Source organism: Condylura cristata, unplaced genomic scaffold (genome assembly GCF_000260355.1).
Source record: "Condylura cristata isolate star-nosed mole 26May11 unplaced genomic scaffold, ConCri1.0 scaffold00001, whole genome shotgun sequence".
Lineage (NCBI taxonomy): Eukaryota > Metazoa > Chordata > Mammalia > Eulipotyphla > Talpidae > Condylura > Condylura cristata.
Genome location: NW_004567102.1, coordinates 29,488,056 through 29,495,880, shown reverse-complemented (window position 1 = coordinate 29,495,880; position 7,825 = coordinate 29,488,056). Strand labels below are relative to the sequence as shown.

General features: G+C 37.0%; 1 protein-coding gene across 1 annotated transcript in view; it reads right to left on the bottom strand.

The window, feature by feature from the left end:
* The window catches only part of YOD1 (YOD1 deubiquitinase), a 120,582-nt gene that overhangs the window by 36,521 nt on the left and 76,236 nt on the right, over positions 1 to 7,825 (bottom strand).

Sequence of the window (7,825 nt, the reverse complement as noted above, 5' to 3'; positions counted from 1 at the left end):
TGTTTTGTTTTTTTAATCACAAAAATTTAGTGAAAATTAAATCTAAGAAACATTAAGTTAAATAATGTTAAGTTTATTTTTCTATTGTAGGCCTCCTCAGAAGATTTAGTAACTAGTTATGCTATGAGAAACTCCAAGACAATGTGACTATGGAGCATTTCTCAAACTTGACATTGACTGTAACCTTTGAATTCCTTTTTGGGAAACAAAACCAAAAAGTCTGGAAAATGCAGTCCTCTGAGCATTTATGCATTTATACACTTAATGCAAAGGAGATAACAAAACTCAAACTAATATTTATCTTGTTTTCATATAAACTCAATAATGTGTAATGAACATAAGTCTGCATTCATGAATAGAGACCTACATCACTTTCAATGTTGTGTTTGATCCATTGTATGCATGTATTATCTTCTATTGAACTGATTTATCATTAGTGAGCAATGAGACAGAAAACCAAAGACATAGACATTAAACTTACAAAATTATTTTGTAAAAACTATAATGATATTGGTAAACAGAAAGGGAAATATATCAGTTAGAATATATAGAGAGAACAGAGACAATGCATAGAAGGAAAAGCAGTAGATCATTATGAAAATAAAAATTTCCAGGTCACAAACTGTGCCACAGAAATAAGGACATCAGTTACATTTTATTGGTCGGACTAGCAAAGAATAGAAAGACTAACAAAACTCAGCTTTGGTGAGAGCTTGAGAAAATATATATTTTTTCCCTGTAGGAAAAATGTGAATTGGTACCAACTTTTTTTAGAGTAGGGCATCTATACTAATTAAAATTCTCACTGAGCATATCCTTGGAACCAGCAAGTCCACGTTAGGTTACTTTTTGGTGGAAAAACCACTGTTGCCTCTTATAAACAATCTCTTATTGAGGACTTGCTGTGGGCTACATGCTGCATTAGATTTGTGAGCAAGAAAAAACTGTTCTTTTCTTTTTCTCAAGAAGTATGTAATATACACTCTGAGCAAATCAAGCACGCAAACAAGGGTTTTTGGTATTTTCACCAAAAACTTTTAAATACCAATAGTAATAATGCATTTCACTAAAATCATGATTGCAACACTGAAATTAATCAAGACTTTTATAAACAGAATTTTTCCACTTTAGTAGTGATTAAAAGAAGTTTATATTCCCAGAAGTTTTTGGCAATTTAGCCTTCAGTAAAACTGGAAATTCTTCTGGTGTGTATAGATTAATGAAGGGCATGTTTTCAGAAATCAGGGTTTTATGTTTTAGGACATATTGGATGTCTTTTCCTTCTTACACTTCTATTTTTATCACTTTTCCCTACTTCAGGCACCGAACAGTAGCTTTTTCTTTGGAAAAATAAACTCTGGAGTAGAGGAAGAAGTCAGTGGGATAAATAAAGTAAACTCATTGAACTGGAAGTTATTTTAGGGAATGGATTTTTTCACTTTCATGGTAGTGTTCCCAGTACCCAGTGCTCACTTAAGCAGCCATTGGGTGAATTCAGTAAATATTTATTGACTATAGTAATGGGCAAAGCTCATGAAAGGTGATGTTAATGAGCTTAGATCTTTAAAGATGAACTCTAGATGGGAAGTTTAAATATGATATACATTCCATGTACAAGAACTATTTAAAGACAATTTGCTAGATATGAATATAAAATCACTAGGTAGAACAGAAACCTGATAGTCAAATGGGCATGTAGCAAAGTGGGAATTATAAAGACAAAGTGTTTGGAAATGCCCCTATATAAAAATCATGTTAGATCATTAAGATGGAGTATCAAGAAATAAAGAATTTAATAGATAGGAGAATAAAAATGGAAGGAGAAAAGGGGATCAGAAGATGTATATTGCAAGTTCTGGAAGTGTAGTTAGTGGTTTTACTTAATCTTCCCCATTACTGCAACATTGTTGTTTCGTGCTTATTTTACAAATGATGACAGAGCCAAACAACTTAAATAAGCTATTAGAGACCACTTGCTCTTAGTTTGACTTTATGTGACCCTGTGGATTTTCTATATTCCATATGTAAGTGATACCTAAAGGCAAACCCTAGAAATCTGTCTGTAGAACTCTGGCCAGGAGGGGGAGGGGTAAAGAAAGGAAAAAGAACAAAGTAGGGAGAGAGTATAATGGACTATGGGGATGGACTGTGGGTGCTTTGGGGGTGGGTGTGGAATAGTAACATCACCTGGCAGGGGAGATCCTATACCTTTAAAACAGAACAGTGCAAACCAATGTGACATTATTTTATAAAAAAAATGACAAGAGAAAGAAGGACCAGTTTACACTTACAGATGGAATAAATTGGAAATAAAATTTGCCAACCTTTGTTACAAAGTCAAAGCTGCCCAGCACAATGAGGATATCACATCAAAGGAACAAAGGAATGAGCACTCTGCTAAACGTGAACATTTTAGTTTGCTTTACAATCACTGGAGATCTTGTTAAAAACAACTTCCTGGGCCCCACTTCCAGACTTTCTGAGTCAGTAGGTCTGGCTAGAGACCATGTAATTTGCATTTCTAACTAGTTCCCAGGTATTGCTGCAGCTGCTGCCTGACCAGAACCATACTTTAAGAACAACTGGAATTTGATTATTATCATCTGTATTGATTTTAGAAAAGCATTTCAAAATCCTTTTTATGATAGCTTTTATTTTTTAATTTTAATTAATTAATTATTTTTAAAAAAGATTTATTTATTTATTCATACAGAACTGGGGTACAGGCCAGAGATGCAGAGGGTGAGAGGATTTACCAGGGACAGACTGGGGAGCAGAACAGGCAGATCGGGAAAGTACACTGCTGAGGGGAGCAGCGGGCGGGTCAGGAGAGGTCTGCCGTGCCATGTTGATCACCTCAGGGGCAGGTGGGGATTGAAATCATGCAGAAGTGGCTTAAGCTTCTTAGTGCAGTGCTTTAACCTGCTGTACCACCAGGGAGGATCTATGATAGCTTTTAGGTCAAGATTTTCCCAGTATTAATCCATAATGAATGTATGCATTCAACAATTTATTCAGCAAATTCTTCACTCAAACAATTCAGAGACAGAACATAGAATTATAGATTGAAACCTGTTTCCAACCAAGAGTGTGATACAATGAGTTAAAGACAACTTTTGATCTAAAATTAATATATGTTTAAGAAAAAGAGAGTTCGAAATATCCTGAGTATCTCAGGAGACATTAATACAGGTCTAGTAGTCAAATATCACAATTACAGGAAATACTTCCATTATATCCCAGGTTGCAGAGAAAACTTGGATTAAGAAGTTTAATTTGAGCTGCCACTTATGAGACTAGAAGGGAGTGTAGGTGTCAAGAGTTTAGCTAATTGGACCCTCCCTTGTGGTGCAACGGGCTAAAGCACAGCACTATGAGGCGATCTGTAGCCACTGTGGTTCCATCCCTTGTTTGATCCCCAACCAGGAGGCTGACCCACAAGCACAGCAGGCCTTTCCTGTCTCACCCGCTGCTCCCCTCAGTAGTGTATTTCATTTGATCTGCCTGTTCTGTTCCCCATTCTGTCTCTGTGAATCCTCTTAACACCCGCTTCCCATAGCTCTGGCCTGTACCCCAGTTCTTGTATGCATAAATAAATAAATCTTAAAAAAAGAAGAGAGTTCAGCTGTATTCCTAGGTGGTATTTTTGCTATGGTGTCAGTTTTGATCGGCCACACTGGTACAGGGGCTCTACGCTGACACAAGTTGCCTCAGGAAGGACCTGCGTAGAAAGCAGTGTAGTCTCAGGAAATATAAGTTGCTGCTATGACATCTCCCACAAAAGCCCTGGTGATCATTCTCCCCAGCCTCCCTGGGTATCTCTTGGGTATCCCTCTTATATAAAGCCCCCACAAAGCTTACTAAAATACTGTACCTTTTGATTTGAATTGCCCGGTTCAAGCTTAGTATCCCTAAGCCTTGTCACCATAGACCCTAGTATGTCTCCACACCGCACCACCACCAACACACTAATTAATTATGTCTGGCAGCTTCAATTCTACAGTAAAATTTCAAAGGTTTGTTTTGACATAATCATTGGTTAATCCAAGTTTACCATTTGACACCCCAAGGATGTAATTAACAAATGTTCATTAAGACAAGTCAACACACTGGTAGGTAATGAAGATCTAGAACTTCCACACAAAATGCCAAAACCACAGGGAGGAGTTGATAGCAGAAAATATGTGATGGAATAGAAGATACTATTACAGTGAGGAGTTGCAAATAAACTCTATTTACTCTGGCCAAGACTTAATTCAAATGATTGAGTAAAGATACATAAACCACCAGGACGCTATAATGCAGAAGGACCTGAGTGCTGCAACAAGGCATATCAAAAGGGCCAGGAGAGAGCAGGAAGGGAAAAATAGGTAGGCCCATGGGGCTCTGGTTTCAGAGGTGATGCCTCTGGTGTCTATCGTGAAAGAAATGTGGAACTTCAAAATGTGGAAATTAAATTTGTTTAATTCAAATAATTATGAAGCTGTTATGGCACGAGGGGTTAAGCATCTAAGGTACAAAAATAAATAATACTTGGTCCTTGCCTCCAGAAAGCCTAGCTGATGGGAAAGGTGGTGTGGTAAAAATGGAAGTGAGTTCCAGGTCTTATGAGGTTCATAATATAATTTACAGTGTTGTGGGATAGAAGCTTTGGAAGGAATGGAAAAGGACTGTCAGGGAAAAGCATGAACTGAAGTACAAGCACGCTTTGTGTGCTACATACAAGTCCGTCTCAGTGACTGAGGAATCCAGGGGGAGCAAGACTGAGTGACTGTTGTGGTTGAGTAATGGTGAAGATGAATGAAGAGAAACTGCCTGGGGAGGTCTAAGTTCAATAATTTTTAAAGGCAACACAGACATGGTATACACTTAGAACATTCAAGTTCTTCATTACTTTCCTACCTACCTCCCATGTCTATTTGTCTGTCCCTTTTTTCCCTCCTGGCTTTCTCTTTCTTACAAACCATGTGGGAAGATGTTTCCAGCCCAGGAAAGGGTTCTTCCTGTAAAATCACTCTCAGGTTCTCGCTTTGTCCTTGGTGGTAGAATCCCAAGGACCATATTGCTAAATGATATCTCTTATTTATTGGTTGATAAAAACCAAATTGATATTTTTATGACATTTCATAGTTATTGAGAGCACAGGAGAAGGGAAAATGTCATATATGTTCCTTCTTTTCTATTATTTGCTGTCTATTTTTTTTATTGTTTTTTAATGATTTACATCATTAAAAATCAGTAAGTGTATATACTACAATGAGTTCACATCTAAAACTCCAGTTATAGCCTTCAGTACTTTCCTTTTCAGTATGCTCCATGTTAAAATTATTATTTTAGTTAAAGCCCTACTTTAAATATAATATTATTCCATTTACATGTTAAAGATACTTTGTTACCAGGTCAGGAACTTTTCTATACTACTTATGTTTATTTGCTAATCTTGTCCTTTGAGGTGAAGGAATAAGGGAAAACAAGTAGAATATAAACGAAGTAATTTTCAAATCAATAGCATTTGTGATTTCAACTATGAGTGTCACTGAAGAACCAGTGTAAAATATGCTATTTATTGAAGTTAAGGAATTAACTACTAAAGACATATAAAGTAAAATATAAAAAGAGTTACCTTACACTTACCTCACTACTAAACTGATCTGAAATTTGTTTTGCTAGATAATCCCTTTATTTAGACTATGTTGCATCAATAAAAATAAAAAGAAGAGAGGAAATTCTACTTAATTTGTTAGTAGTGAACATATGATGCTGATTAAAACCTGTAATACAATTTGCTTATTTTCAGAAAGGATACTTGCTGTGGTCTTTGAGTCATTCTTTTAGAGGATTCCATTTACCAAAAAAGCATTTTCTTTTTTTAAGCCTTAGAGAATTTTTTTATTATTTTCTGAAGTTCCCCAAATCCCAGAAGTCTGTTTTCTTTTCCATCACCATTCCAATACCCTTTGACCCTTTCTTCCTATTTTCTATTTTCCCTTTTAGTCTCAGAAGTCTCACTTCATAGTATTCATTAGCTTTTATAAGTATTTTGCTTTGTTGAATCATACACTATGTAAACATACAATATTTGTCTTTGCCATCTGACTTGTTTTACTACACTTAATTCCCTCAAACTCTTTCCGTTTTGCCAGTGGCAAACAGAATATATTTTCAATAGCTTTGCATCCAGGAAGCATTTATTTGTACGTAAGGTGGATCAAACTACTTGCACTGATTTTAAAATGGTTAGTCAGACAACAGTTTGTTGTTGTTGTTTTTTTTCCTGAGGTGAAAACTTACTTTATTGATTTGGAGAATATAAGTCTGATTTGGGATAAGAAAGATGTGATATTTTTGTTAGCTGTTAGGCAAGGAACATGTGAGGGATGTGATAATTCTGCTTTTAAAAAGATTTATTTATTTATGCATACAGAACTGGAGTACAAGCCAGAGGTACAGAGGTGGTGAGAGGATTCACCATAGCCAGAGTGGGGAACAGAACAGGCAGACTGACAAGTACACTGCCTAGGGAAGCAGCGGGTGAAACAGGAAAGCCCTCTCACCATGCGGATCACTTCCCAGGCTGGGATTGAACTTGCACGGAAGCAGCCATAGCTAAGCCTCACAGTGCTGTGCTTTAACCCTCTGTGCCATCAGGGAGAGCCCCTCGTGATAATTATTGAGGGGCCATAGGGTTGACAGTTAGTCCAAGGAAAAATAAAGACAAGTTTCATTGTTATGGAACAAATTTGGTGGTAAGTTACTTGAGATAGTTTCTATACTCTCACCTCTGGTGCTAGTGCTAGAGAAGCCATTTCTGAGTAAAGAACACAAATTTGCAATTACATGTGACTGAGAAAGAAAGGACTCTTCACTTAAATAGTCTCACTTAGCTAAGACCTGGCAAGGAGTCTGTGCTCTATGAACATGCCACCTATTCAATTTCAGTTCTTTTCTGGACTTGGCCCTTTTCCAGGGTCACACCAGAATCAAGAATGAGCTTCTCCCAGTCCCCCCTAACAGTATTTGACATCTTGAGAATGACCAGGGGAAGCTCCAGGCTGCTTAGGCCTTGTGGTCCATGGGTCAAAGGACTGCTGAAGTATTGATTAGGCTGAGAACTCTGATATTTGCATAACATTTGCTCCTATCCAGTCTTATACTCTGAAATATTTCTCTGGTGTCAATGTACTTTATAGAGTGACTCAAATGTTTTGAGACCCCACAGCTACTTTCTCCTATCTAACCTCTAGGAATCTCTCTTATTCTCAAGACCTTTTATTTCTCTCCTAGGCACCTTTTAGGATATGAAGACAGTCTTTAATTAGCACAGACTGGTAGGGACATAGGAAGAGTCTTTTCATCTAAAATCAAGGAAACATTAAAGGTTTTGCATTTTCAGATATGGGAAAAGATTATACGATACATAATCTTAAAAAGGCACGTTAGTATGTTATAAACAATCAGAGGTGACTCCATTGCCTTGTTATGCAAATACAGTGCTGCTGATCTTAACTGGCTTCATCTCTCTCTCTTTTATTATTTGATTATAGCTTTATTTTTACAATTTTGATTTGGTATAATTGTACCAAGATTTGTGGTTTCTGTTACAGTTTTTCTTTCTTTTTCTTTTTAATAAGATTCACTTATTTATGCATACAGTAACTGGGGTATAGGCCACAGGTGTGGGTGTTTGAGATGATTCACCAGAGACAGAATATGGAGCAAAACAGGTGGATATACTAACTACACTGCTGAGAGGAGCAGTGAGTGAGACAGTAGAGGTCTGCTGTGCCTTGCAGGTTAGCTCCTTGAGCAGGGATCAAACTCATGC